Here is a 10,716-nt window from a genome sequence, read left to right on the forward strand (position 1 = left end):
CAAAAATAAACAAGCACATCCACCTTACCAGTTTGCAATTTGATATTTATCTTTAATGGTAAAATTAAATGGCAAAATTGTTTAAAATAAAATTTCTTATGATTTATCAATAAGTGTACCTATTTCCCAGAGTAATATAAAATTTTCTCATGCTAAAATAGATATGGGTAAAAAAGGTTTAAGAAGCTCTGTTTAACGAAGTATACTGTTTAATATAATAAAATATGAATCTGCTGAGAGATAAGCAAATGGCTATTTATAAATGAAGTTTATTAATGAAGTTGAGCTAGCTTAAGGAGAACACAAAAGTGTGCTAAGAGGTTGTTTATACAACAGAACTTATATAACAAGGTTGATCATGAAAACACCTAGTGTAAAATTAATTATTATAGCTTATCAGCAAGTCCTTTATATACCACAACACAGTATATAACAAGGCTGATCTTGCAAACATCTAATGTATAATCAAACATGGTAAGTGATCAGCAGCAACAGTCTGTATTTCTCAAGTATGGGTCCAGAGATGGTTAGGAAAGCCTTCACAGAGGAAGGAGATACTATTTACTGCACATTTACTATAATGTGATCAATAGGGAGTGAGGAGGTACAGAATCTTCCCCTTGTCAGAAACGGGGACAAATGTTTTACATACCTGATTCCAGGGTATTTCTACAAACACTTAGGAAGGAAACATCAGTATCAGTATTTAATAAATAAGGAAAGTGAAGCTTGAAACAGGGAACCTAGGTGTGAACACAAGTTCATGGACCTGATAACAAGGTCCATGAATAGTTTGCCATGAAAATTTCTATGCCTTCAATTTAAAAACTAAAAATAGTTACAACAACTGCAGATGAATTCTTGAATGGGGTAAACATTCTAATGAGTAAAATAGCTTAGGCAAAACTTAGATACGGGGAAATCCTACAGACACTCAGTTCAGAGAATAGCAGATCTAGTACTCCAGAATGAGGCAATCTGGGGAAGATGGATGATGGAATCTCCTGAGAATGTCACACATTTATGAGACATATTAAAAGAGATGAATATATATAAGATAAAAATAGAATGTCAAAACTCAAATTGATCTTGGCAGTGGAGCATACGTGAAACTTTGGCCTCTGACATAATCAAAATAAACACCCACATGTTGCCTAGCAACAGGACAGTAGCCACAGCTGATATATGATCTCAATACAAGCTAGGAGGGTGTCTGATTATGAGTCCTATCAATGGGCCATCCTATAGACTTAGAAAACTCCACACAAGTCATCAAGTAAAACTTATCTAATAACAATTTACTTCAGCCTGTAAGTCAAATTGTTCCAGAATGTTTCCTATTGTTACCGTTGCTTTGAGAAAGTACACACTAATCTTGTTTATCTTCCTCATAGAAGAAACTGCCTCTGTCTTTGAAAAACTATGTATGCATCACAATGTCTGGCTCTGAACTGTGTACTTAGTAAAAATGTTAAAAATGTTAGTAAAAATGTTATAAGACATTATAACAAGGTTTTCTTATCCAAGCTTACTTTCAGATGACTGAAATTAAAATGGGGAATGAAATAAAATGGAAATTCAAATTATTCACTGATAGCAAGTTAAGTCTTCACACATACTGAAGAGTCAGCATGAGAGTAAAGAGAATACTATGTGTGGGTCTGGACTCTGAATCTGGACTGCCCAAGCTGCTGTGTGACCTTCAGCATAGTCCTGAACTGTTCTGTGCCTATTTCATTTTATTACTAATTCACCCCATTCTGGCTTTGGGCAGAAATGCAGTGGGACAGAGTGTTTTCCAAACTATGATTTACTTGAAATTGAATTAAACAATGGGAGCAATGCTGCTTATCTTTCAATCTGCAAAAGTCCTGTATTTCCCACATAGTAAGAGAATTTTTGGTTATATACTACCACTAATTCTATTATGTAACAGTATTAATATTACTACTAATATACTACTATTATAAATATATATTACTATAAATTAATTAATAATATTCTCTACATTTAAAGATGGCTAACATTTCTTTTGTGCTGCCTATGTAAACAGTCTATAAGACCAATAAACTAGTATCTTCTGTCTTAGTTAGGGTTCATATTGCTGCAATGAAACACCATGACCAAAACCCATTTAAGTAGAAAAGGGTTTATTCGGCTTACATATCCCAAGTCACAGTCCACGGAGGGAAGCCAAGCAAGATCTCAAACAGGGCAGGAATCTCAAGCAGTAAGTAAAGCACAGTCCATGAAGTGCCACTTCCTGGCTTGCTCTTCATGGCTGGCTCGCTGTGCTTTTGTATGGAATCCAGAACCACCAGCCAGTGGTGGCACCACCAACAATGGGCCGGGCCCTTTCCTATCAATAGCTAATTTAAAAACTGCCCCAGAGTTTTGCTGAACATATCAGGGCATTTTATCAGTTGAGGCTCCCTCCTCTCAAATGACTTTAGCTTGCATCAAAGTGACACAAAACTAACCAGCAGATCTTCTAATTCCAACAGTAGATAGAAACCTCATTTACATATTAAAAAAACAGAAAATATCAATATAATAGGCACAACAATAAAAGTAGCAGATTTATTTCCAGTGCTTACTTTCTTGAGTTTAGATAAAGTTCTACTTTGTTATGCATATAATGTATAAGTAAACTAAGTATAGGACTTTGTAAGATCAGTCTACAAACAATAGCCAGAATAAAGTTGAATCTTGCTATCTGTGTGACACATGTTAAACTCTCTGGACTCTGGTACTTCATATTTAATATGTCTTAACATTTATATATAAAATATATACAATATCACATAATTCGAATAAGATATATCAATATAAAATGTCTTAATACAGCTTCACCATATGAACATAGAAATACAAAGAGGAATAAATGAAATGTTATGTGAACCATTTAGCCCGGGAGTCATTGAAAGATGACTGCCTTACAGTGATGTCAGAAACAGACCTGATAGCTGGAACTGGGAACCCAGTATCTCAAGATGAAAGAAATCCTGGCTGCAGGCCTTATGCAGAGTTATTGGCATAAAGTTGGGAAATACAAAGAAGAGAATATCCACAAGCATATATTTAGGAATGCCATGCCATTCCCCTGCCCAGGGCAATGGCAATGAACTTTTTCTCTGGATGGAGCTGTGAATTTAAAAATCTACTATGACAAAGAGGAAAGCCACACCTATGTCACTGAACATTCGGAAATCAAGTCATTTGGCACAGGGCCTCTAAGCACAGGTATCCACATACATAAAACCTCAATGAACACAAGCAAGATAATTTAGAAATAGCTGGTAGAAACATGTCTACAACACAAGGAAAAAAAGTCCTGGAAAGCAATCTTCCCTGAAGAAGAGTTTCTAGTTAGATGCTTCAAATGCCACCGGAAAATAACACAGTATTAGTGTAAGTCCACAGTTGCAATCACTGGGGAAATGTTCTTCAAGGTCTGAAGACAATTCTGGAATCTAAAGCAGACTTTAAGTTTTTCAAAGTTTAGAGTCAAAGGAATGAAAATGCCAGATAAAAGTCATGCACAGATAAAAGTATGAATTATGCAGATCTGAACAGGGACCTGAGTGAATAGAAGAGATAGTTGTAGACATTAATCTAACCACAGCAGAGAAAACGAGGTAGGGAATATTAAAGAGAAGTCACAGTTGAGCACATTATCAATTGTGGCCATGAGTTTCAGTTCCTTGTTGTAAGCCCAGCCCTCTGAACTGAATGTATCTTGGAATTGTGTTTTATTAAAAAGGAACACCTCTAAAAGATTATTATTATGTAACTAAGTATTGCTAGTCTTTGAAACTGATTTTATTTGCCCTGCTCATATGTGCAATATAGGAAAAGCACATGTAACTAGAAAGTGGAGTAATAATTGTATTTTCTGCAACTTTCTCTGGCCATGCTCTTAATATTGCTGACAACAAAGCAGAATAAGCAGGAAGCTGAGCTTCTGCTTTCTCTGCATAACAGTATTCTCTCACACTTTCCCCAGCTTTAAGATATCCTTGGAGCTATCAGGGTCTGGTTATTTGAATCACTTGTATGAACTGTACCACAGAGTTCAGGTACTGTGACTACATAGTAAGGAACTTGGTTTACTTCTCATTCTGCCTTTCATGTGATTCAGAACTCTAATTTTGATTAATTTTGCTGTACTGTGAAGGCCAGAGGCTCCTTACAGGTGGGAAATTTACAAACTCATTTACTACTCATAGCAGTGATCATCAAACTATTAATAAGTATAAAAATTTACCTAGAGATTTAGGCTCCTCACTGATCTTGGTGGGTGGCCAGAGAGAGAGGCCTTGAGAAATTTCTCAAGAGAATTTTCTTTATTTACCCGTAGTAATTTAATGCAGATACTCCTCTGTTGACACTTCCTGAAGCACTGCCTCAATCAGTTTCAGGAAGTTGCATGACAAGAGAATAAGTGGCATGGCTAATGGAGATTCACCTAATGACCCATATTCTGTTCCAAGACCTCTTCTCTGAGGATTACAACTGCTAAAGCATAGATTGCTGTATCTAAGGAGACCTTTACATTCATCACGCATGTGATAATCATCAGAAAGTCTCTTATCAATGTTCCTTCACCATTCACTTCACATGACTCATAACCAATGTGCATTGACTATGCTTACAGGACAGAGGTAAATTATATGGAATTAACTCAGTGAACACAATAAAAGCAGATATGAGCCCTTCCCTAACATCTCCTTCCTCCAAATGGATATAAATATTAGATTCCTTAAAGGCAGATTCTCACTATATAGCCTTGGCTGGCTTAGAGCATGCATGTAACCCAGGATAACCTTGAATATGCAGCAGTTCTCCTCTCTGTACCTCACAGGTGCTTGGTGGATAGAAGACAAAGGCTTCCTCAGTACCTGTCAAGCTACTCTAATCGACTGGGGCCACCCATACAACATTTTGCTTTTTCTTTTCTTTTTATTTTGTTCTTTGAAGCAACGCCTCTCTATATAGCTCTAGTTGTCCTGAAACTCACTAAATAGACCTTACTGCCTCTCCGAAGTGCTTGGATTAAAGGAATGTATCAACATGCCCAGACTTAAAAATAAAAGAATTATATTTTTAATTTTTATGTTTTTAAGAGTATTGCACGGATTGGAGAGATAGTTCACTGGTTAAGGGCAGGCACCTTTCTCATGGAAAGGATCTGACTTCAGTTATGCTTCCAGATACAGCAGTATATAGCCATTTGTAAATCCACCTGTGGTCCTATGCCTATGGCCTCCATGGGCACCAGAACTCACATGCACATGTACACATGCATGCATACCAAAATCAACAGCTGGAGAAAGTAACTCAAGAGAAGCTTGGACTGCTGCTATGATGTTTCTAGCTTAGCTGTGGACAGCCACAGGACAAAATTAAAATCTCTGGCATACATGACAGTGGAAGAGCATCTTGCTACAGGGTTGCAGAATCTGCAACTTAGTTTCTTTTACTATGAACAAAGTTCCTGGGCACTGTGGTATTAATGTATAGACTTGTTTTGGGTTAGATAGAAATAGTAAAACAACACTCATTATTACTGTTCTCTAGAAGTTGCAAATACCTAACGTTTGTTAACTGACTAAAGTTTAAGAGTACTGTTCATATGAAAATAAAACTAATCAATTTTTGCAATCCATTTAATGAAATATTTATTGAGCAAGTGCTTAGTTGAAGGAACTATGGTAGATAATGTGGAGGTTCAAATAGGAGGTTGTGTCTTTTACAGTCTCACAGAATAGTAAAACTCGATTTCTGAAAACTGAAAACACTGTAGCCAGATGTGATTGGATTATGTAATAACTTTTCATGCATTAAAGCTCAATGTTTAGAAAGTATTTTACAGAGCTGCCAAATAGATCACAGGAAGTAATAAATGAGGTGGATTTTATGTTTTTAATTTTTTAAATGATACAATAAAATATTTTATATCTGCATCATGATCATAATATAGCAATGCTCAGTGTAGGTTAAAATACAGTATTTTTCAGTAAATGTAGCCATCACTATTAATGTATATTGTTTTAATGCAAATTATGGCAGTCTATTTTTTATGGGGTCGTATAATAGTCACTTTGAAATAACTTATTACTGCTTAGTATATAGACAATAGAACATTACTGGGCATTAACTAAACAATGCCTCTTTGCTACTAGCACGAGTACAGCTGTTATTTAAATAGCTAATGTTCAAACAAATCAGTTTATGCAGAGCCATCAAGTTCTAGATGTTGTAAATCATCCTTAAAATATGGAAGTAACAGAACAACTCAGGGCTGTCACCAAAAGTGCCAAGAATATGTCTGCTGGAATAGCATCAGGTAGCAGATGTACTTTCTTGCTTGCCATTCACAGAACCACAGTGCTTTTCTTAGTAATACTGTTATTAATGAAGCATATAGGAAAAATATGTTCTTCTCAGGCCAAACATAAGGATGCAATAGGTATATTTCAGATTCACAACATCTCCAAAATGCGGGAACTGTAAGCTAGGAAAAGGGAGAAAATCCAAAGAGACATGTGTGCACAGCTTAGATTCATCAGAGGGTTCATATCTGAGGAAAGGAAGTACTTCTGCCAAAGAAGTACTAAGGACTTAAAGATACAACTGTTATTATAAATCATTAATAGGAAAACTAATACCTGACCAGTTTTAAGAAGTTAGCTCAAAGTAAGTACTCGGGTTCTGCTGGTAGATTTGCTGGTTTCACTCTTACAAATTATTGTTTTATACTATTCCTCTTAACATTTTCATTATGGGAGAGATACATCCTTGTCCAGTCCTAAACTGAAACTAAATTTAGTGGAGTCTAATTCTATGTAAGCAGCTCCCTTCACACACTGGGAATCCTCTCTCAAAACAACTGAACTGCAACACAGCATTCCTATCAGAACGGCTGCTTCATAAACACCATCTCACAGTTTGCAAAGCACAAATTTTAACAAATGTAGTTAAAACACACACACACACACACACACACACACACACACACACACACACACACACCTTCACTCGTTGGCTCCTCACCCCAAAGGCCATCTCCTCTCCTCCATCAGTCTCCAATGTGAGTTTTTTAGTTTGACATGAATTTGCTAACATTTGCCACTTCCAGCCCCTTATGCCTCTTAGAACCCAAGTGGTACCCCTTATCACATCCCGATGAAACGTAATACTCACTTCAAACACTGGGAAATCAGTGCACAAAAGCCAAATAAATTCATTCCCATGAGCAAAATATCAACTAGTGGTCAGGAAACACACTTTCCACTTTCCCCACGCCGCTCCTTGTTGAGCTGCTCTGCAATGCAGAAATTCCATCTAGAAAAACACCTTGACAGGCAGGAAGTTTCTAGAGTTGCTGAGTAAGCACCCCTGTCTTACTGACACACAGGGTCTTAAGGACTCCCTGGCGTCCAAGCCCCACTAAGTGGGGAAGGTGCATAACCTCTCTGCCTCAGTTTCTCAGGGTGCATAATGGGAATGAGGAGCCTCCTGCTCACAGAGTATAAACAATTGGAGAATGTGGGGCCCGACCACTACTGAAGGCATCCTGAAATCTCTGAGAAGACCCGGTGTTCTTAAAAGAAGTGAAGCTTCTATCAATGATGTTAACCTACCACAGTCTCGGGTTGTGTTCAGGGAAACAGCTAAAACGTGTTACAACACTTGCCCCACCACACCCAGTATGTGTCAGGTACATAGAAAGGTCACACACAGTGAGCTCATTCTCTAAAACAGGGGTCATAGACTGGGCTGGATGGGGACAGGGCCCTCTCCCCCGCAGGCTTTGGTGGGGGAGCGCAGGGTAGGGGGGGGAGTGTGCCAAGTCAAATCATTAGATAGCTGCTGCTGTTTTCCTTTCATCAGAAGATCAGGGGACCCAAAGTCCTGTTTTGTAATCTTTCATGTCGGGTCAGCAGTGAAATTCCCAGCGGTAAAGGGCCAGTAAGAGTGTTCTGGACAGAAAAGGTGGTCAACAATCTCCTTCAAACTTAAAGCCTATCTGGAAAGAAATGTCAACTTAGATCATGAGGACAGTAGGAGAACACGTTCGCAGTCGGATATAGGGTCCGGCCCAGGCATGCCCAGGGCCCGCAATGGCAGGCGCAGCTTTGGAGAAAAGCGACCCGTCAGTACTCACTCAGAGTGTGACGCCTGGCCCAGCTCGGTTTAGGGTTGACAGCATTCCCGGTAGAACTCAACCTCTGCTGTTTCAGTTCCCAGCCAGGCTAGAGAGTGACGCATAGGGCAAGGCGTGGCCTGCTGGCGCTTCCTCCCTCCTCCGCAGGACGCACGCCCTGAAACCTGAAACTAGCGGCTTCTGAGCTGAGGTCCCAGGGCGCCCCCTAGTGGCACTTGGCATCCCCGGGCTGGCTAAAGTAGACTGCATCCTGTGATGCAGGCCACAGGCCCTATCCACTGTGTGAGACAGAAGGATTGCTGCTCCAGGATGTCACTTTAATGGTAATGGTTGGCGCCCTTCTCCAGTACACGGCCTAAATAGCCCTTTGAAGCCATGAAATTAATGAAAGGTGTCAGTGATAATTCCAAATGCCAAACACATCTGAAACTGCAAATTGGCTATTTTAAAAGAACAGCCTAACATGTACTAAATCATTTTCATGATGAAAAGTTCAAAGAACAAGTCTAAAACCATCAAATATGTAAATCTGGAAATCTATACTGTTATTCTAGGTTGATTAAATAATTAAGAGAAAGGCAACATTCTTTGAGAAGAAAAGCACGTTATGGAGTCACTAATGCATTTAGTTATCATATTTTAAAAGACATATGGAAATCCAAGTTTTCCAAAAGCCACAAACGAGCTGCCTTCCACCCTGGCCCCTCAGCTTGGGGTTAGAGTTGGGGAAATAACAGTGACCAGTGATGGTGTCCAGTGTTTGAGGAACAGAGGCCTCAGACCCAGCTAATGACAGCTGAGGAAAGATGCAGGCGGTACTCGGCCAACACAGAGGTGATGATCGGGGATCTTTAAAAGAGCAGGCCTCTCACCTTAACTGTTTTTTCTCCTCATCCCACTGTCAGTCAGGTCAGGTGGCAGCCCTGCCTTCCCACTCAAGGAGTCCTGCACTGTAGATTATTTCATTTTACTTTTTTTCTTCTGTCAAATAGAGATTTTGAAGTAAGACAACAGCCAGCTCTGACTTTTTAAAATCCCCCCCCCACTTGTTAGAGTTCTTATTAATGAAAATACAAATCAATTTCACTTCACTTCAGTTGTTATTACTGTCTTTTGGGGAGAGGGAAGGTACTTCAGCTCTCTTAGTTTTCACTGACAATTACTTTTCTTCTTACAAAAAATAGCACAGAGTGACTTACTTCAATACTCATGAACCCTGCTTCCTAGCTCCGGGCACTAGGCAGCTGTGACTCATTCAATGAAGAAGGGGCCGTGCTTCTGTGCTCCGGATGAGTCAGAACAGTATCCACAGGGATGGGCATAAACATTACAGCAATTCTTAGCTTGCAGGCCAGGGAGAAAGGGGCTTCCATTCTTGGAAATGAGCAAGGATGTTACTTATTGCTGTGGTTGTCATGTTCTCTGGGAGTTGTCCTCAAACGGAGTGTGGTTTTCAGATGATAGGTATTGTCACTGCCTGGGAGTACCTATTCAACACTTAAATGCTAGTCCTTGCTCCATTCTGGAGAACCAATTCTTTAGCCTCAAACCTGAGACTCTTCATTTTGGTCAAATTCTCCATCGATACACAGGTAACCTAAAGGCAGAGGTAGTTAAACACCTAACCACAGCAATGGAAACAGCTGGGAGCTTGTGAGATAGGGTATCAGCCTTAACCCAGACTTCCTGAATCAGAAACTTCAATTACTCCCACCAATTCAGTACACACACAAAAACAAGATTACCAACTAGAACACATTGCCAAACATTGGCTATTGGTGCATTTCTTACATAATATTTAAAATTTGCTACAAATATATCATGATTTCTAATTTTAAAATAGTTTTACCTTAAACTCATAATTTAGCCTTGTCTTAAGCGAAAGTATTGATACAGTTATGAACTTAATGTGACACTTTATATTACATTAAAGTATATGTATGATTATTAAGATAATATTTATATCTACCAGAGTCATCTCACAAACCACACATGATCCAAGGTGACTTGGTGTGGCGAAGAGGTATTAATTTATTAAAAAGTGAATTTTAAGTGCTCAACAACTTATAGTAACTATTTTAAATAGGCTATATCTAAGTTACATAAGACTTTTAGATATTTTGAGCCTGTAACTACATGGTAGACAGAATATTGCTTATGAATATAATCACTCACTCTGTTAGCACAAATTCAGTTTTGGAGTAGGCAAAAACATACTATAAACACATTTCTAGCACAAAATCCAATACGTATTTGTTTCTGAATACAGACATTATAGATTTATCAGTAATTATGCTATTGGTAGTTACTTTAACTGTCAGGTTGAATATTTCCATAATCAAGCAAACTAGGGCTAAACTTCACAGCCTGCTGTGTCTGCCGTTTGGTTATGATGTCTCTTTTTAAGGATAATATTTGCTTTCTTATACACACTACTGCAATTGTGCACTAAAGGGCTTCACTTAACACACTCCAATACCCCTTTTGTATTTTGAGCTTTTCTCACTGAGATGCTGTTGCTGATGCTGTGGCCCCTTATATATTCT

At 38.6% G+C, this 10,716-nt stretch overlaps 1 protein-coding gene across 10 annotated transcripts in view; it reads right to left on the reverse strand.

Annotated features, from left to right (window-relative positions):
- The window catches only part of Cast (calpastatin), a 99,595-nt gene that overhangs the window by 55,929 nt on the left and 32,950 nt on the right, over positions 1–10,716 (reverse strand). Inside the window, exon 1 of one of the 10 annotated variants that reach the window (XM_055604015.1) lies at positions 8,171–8,270. The exons of the other annotated variants lie outside the window; for them this stretch is intronic. The gene's annotated coding sequence lies outside the window, so the exon portion shown is untranslated. Of the gene's footprint in view, positions 1–8,170; positions 8,271–10,716 lie in introns of those variants that run through there. 10 annotated transcript variants of the gene reach the window in all.

This window comes from Psammomys obesus, unplaced genomic scaffold (genome assembly GCF_907164565.1).
Source record: "Psammomys obesus unplaced genomic scaffold, mPsaObe1.curated_primary_1811, whole genome shotgun sequence".
Classification (NCBI taxonomy): Eukaryota; Metazoa; Chordata; class Mammalia; order Rodentia; family Muridae; genus Psammomys; species Psammomys obesus.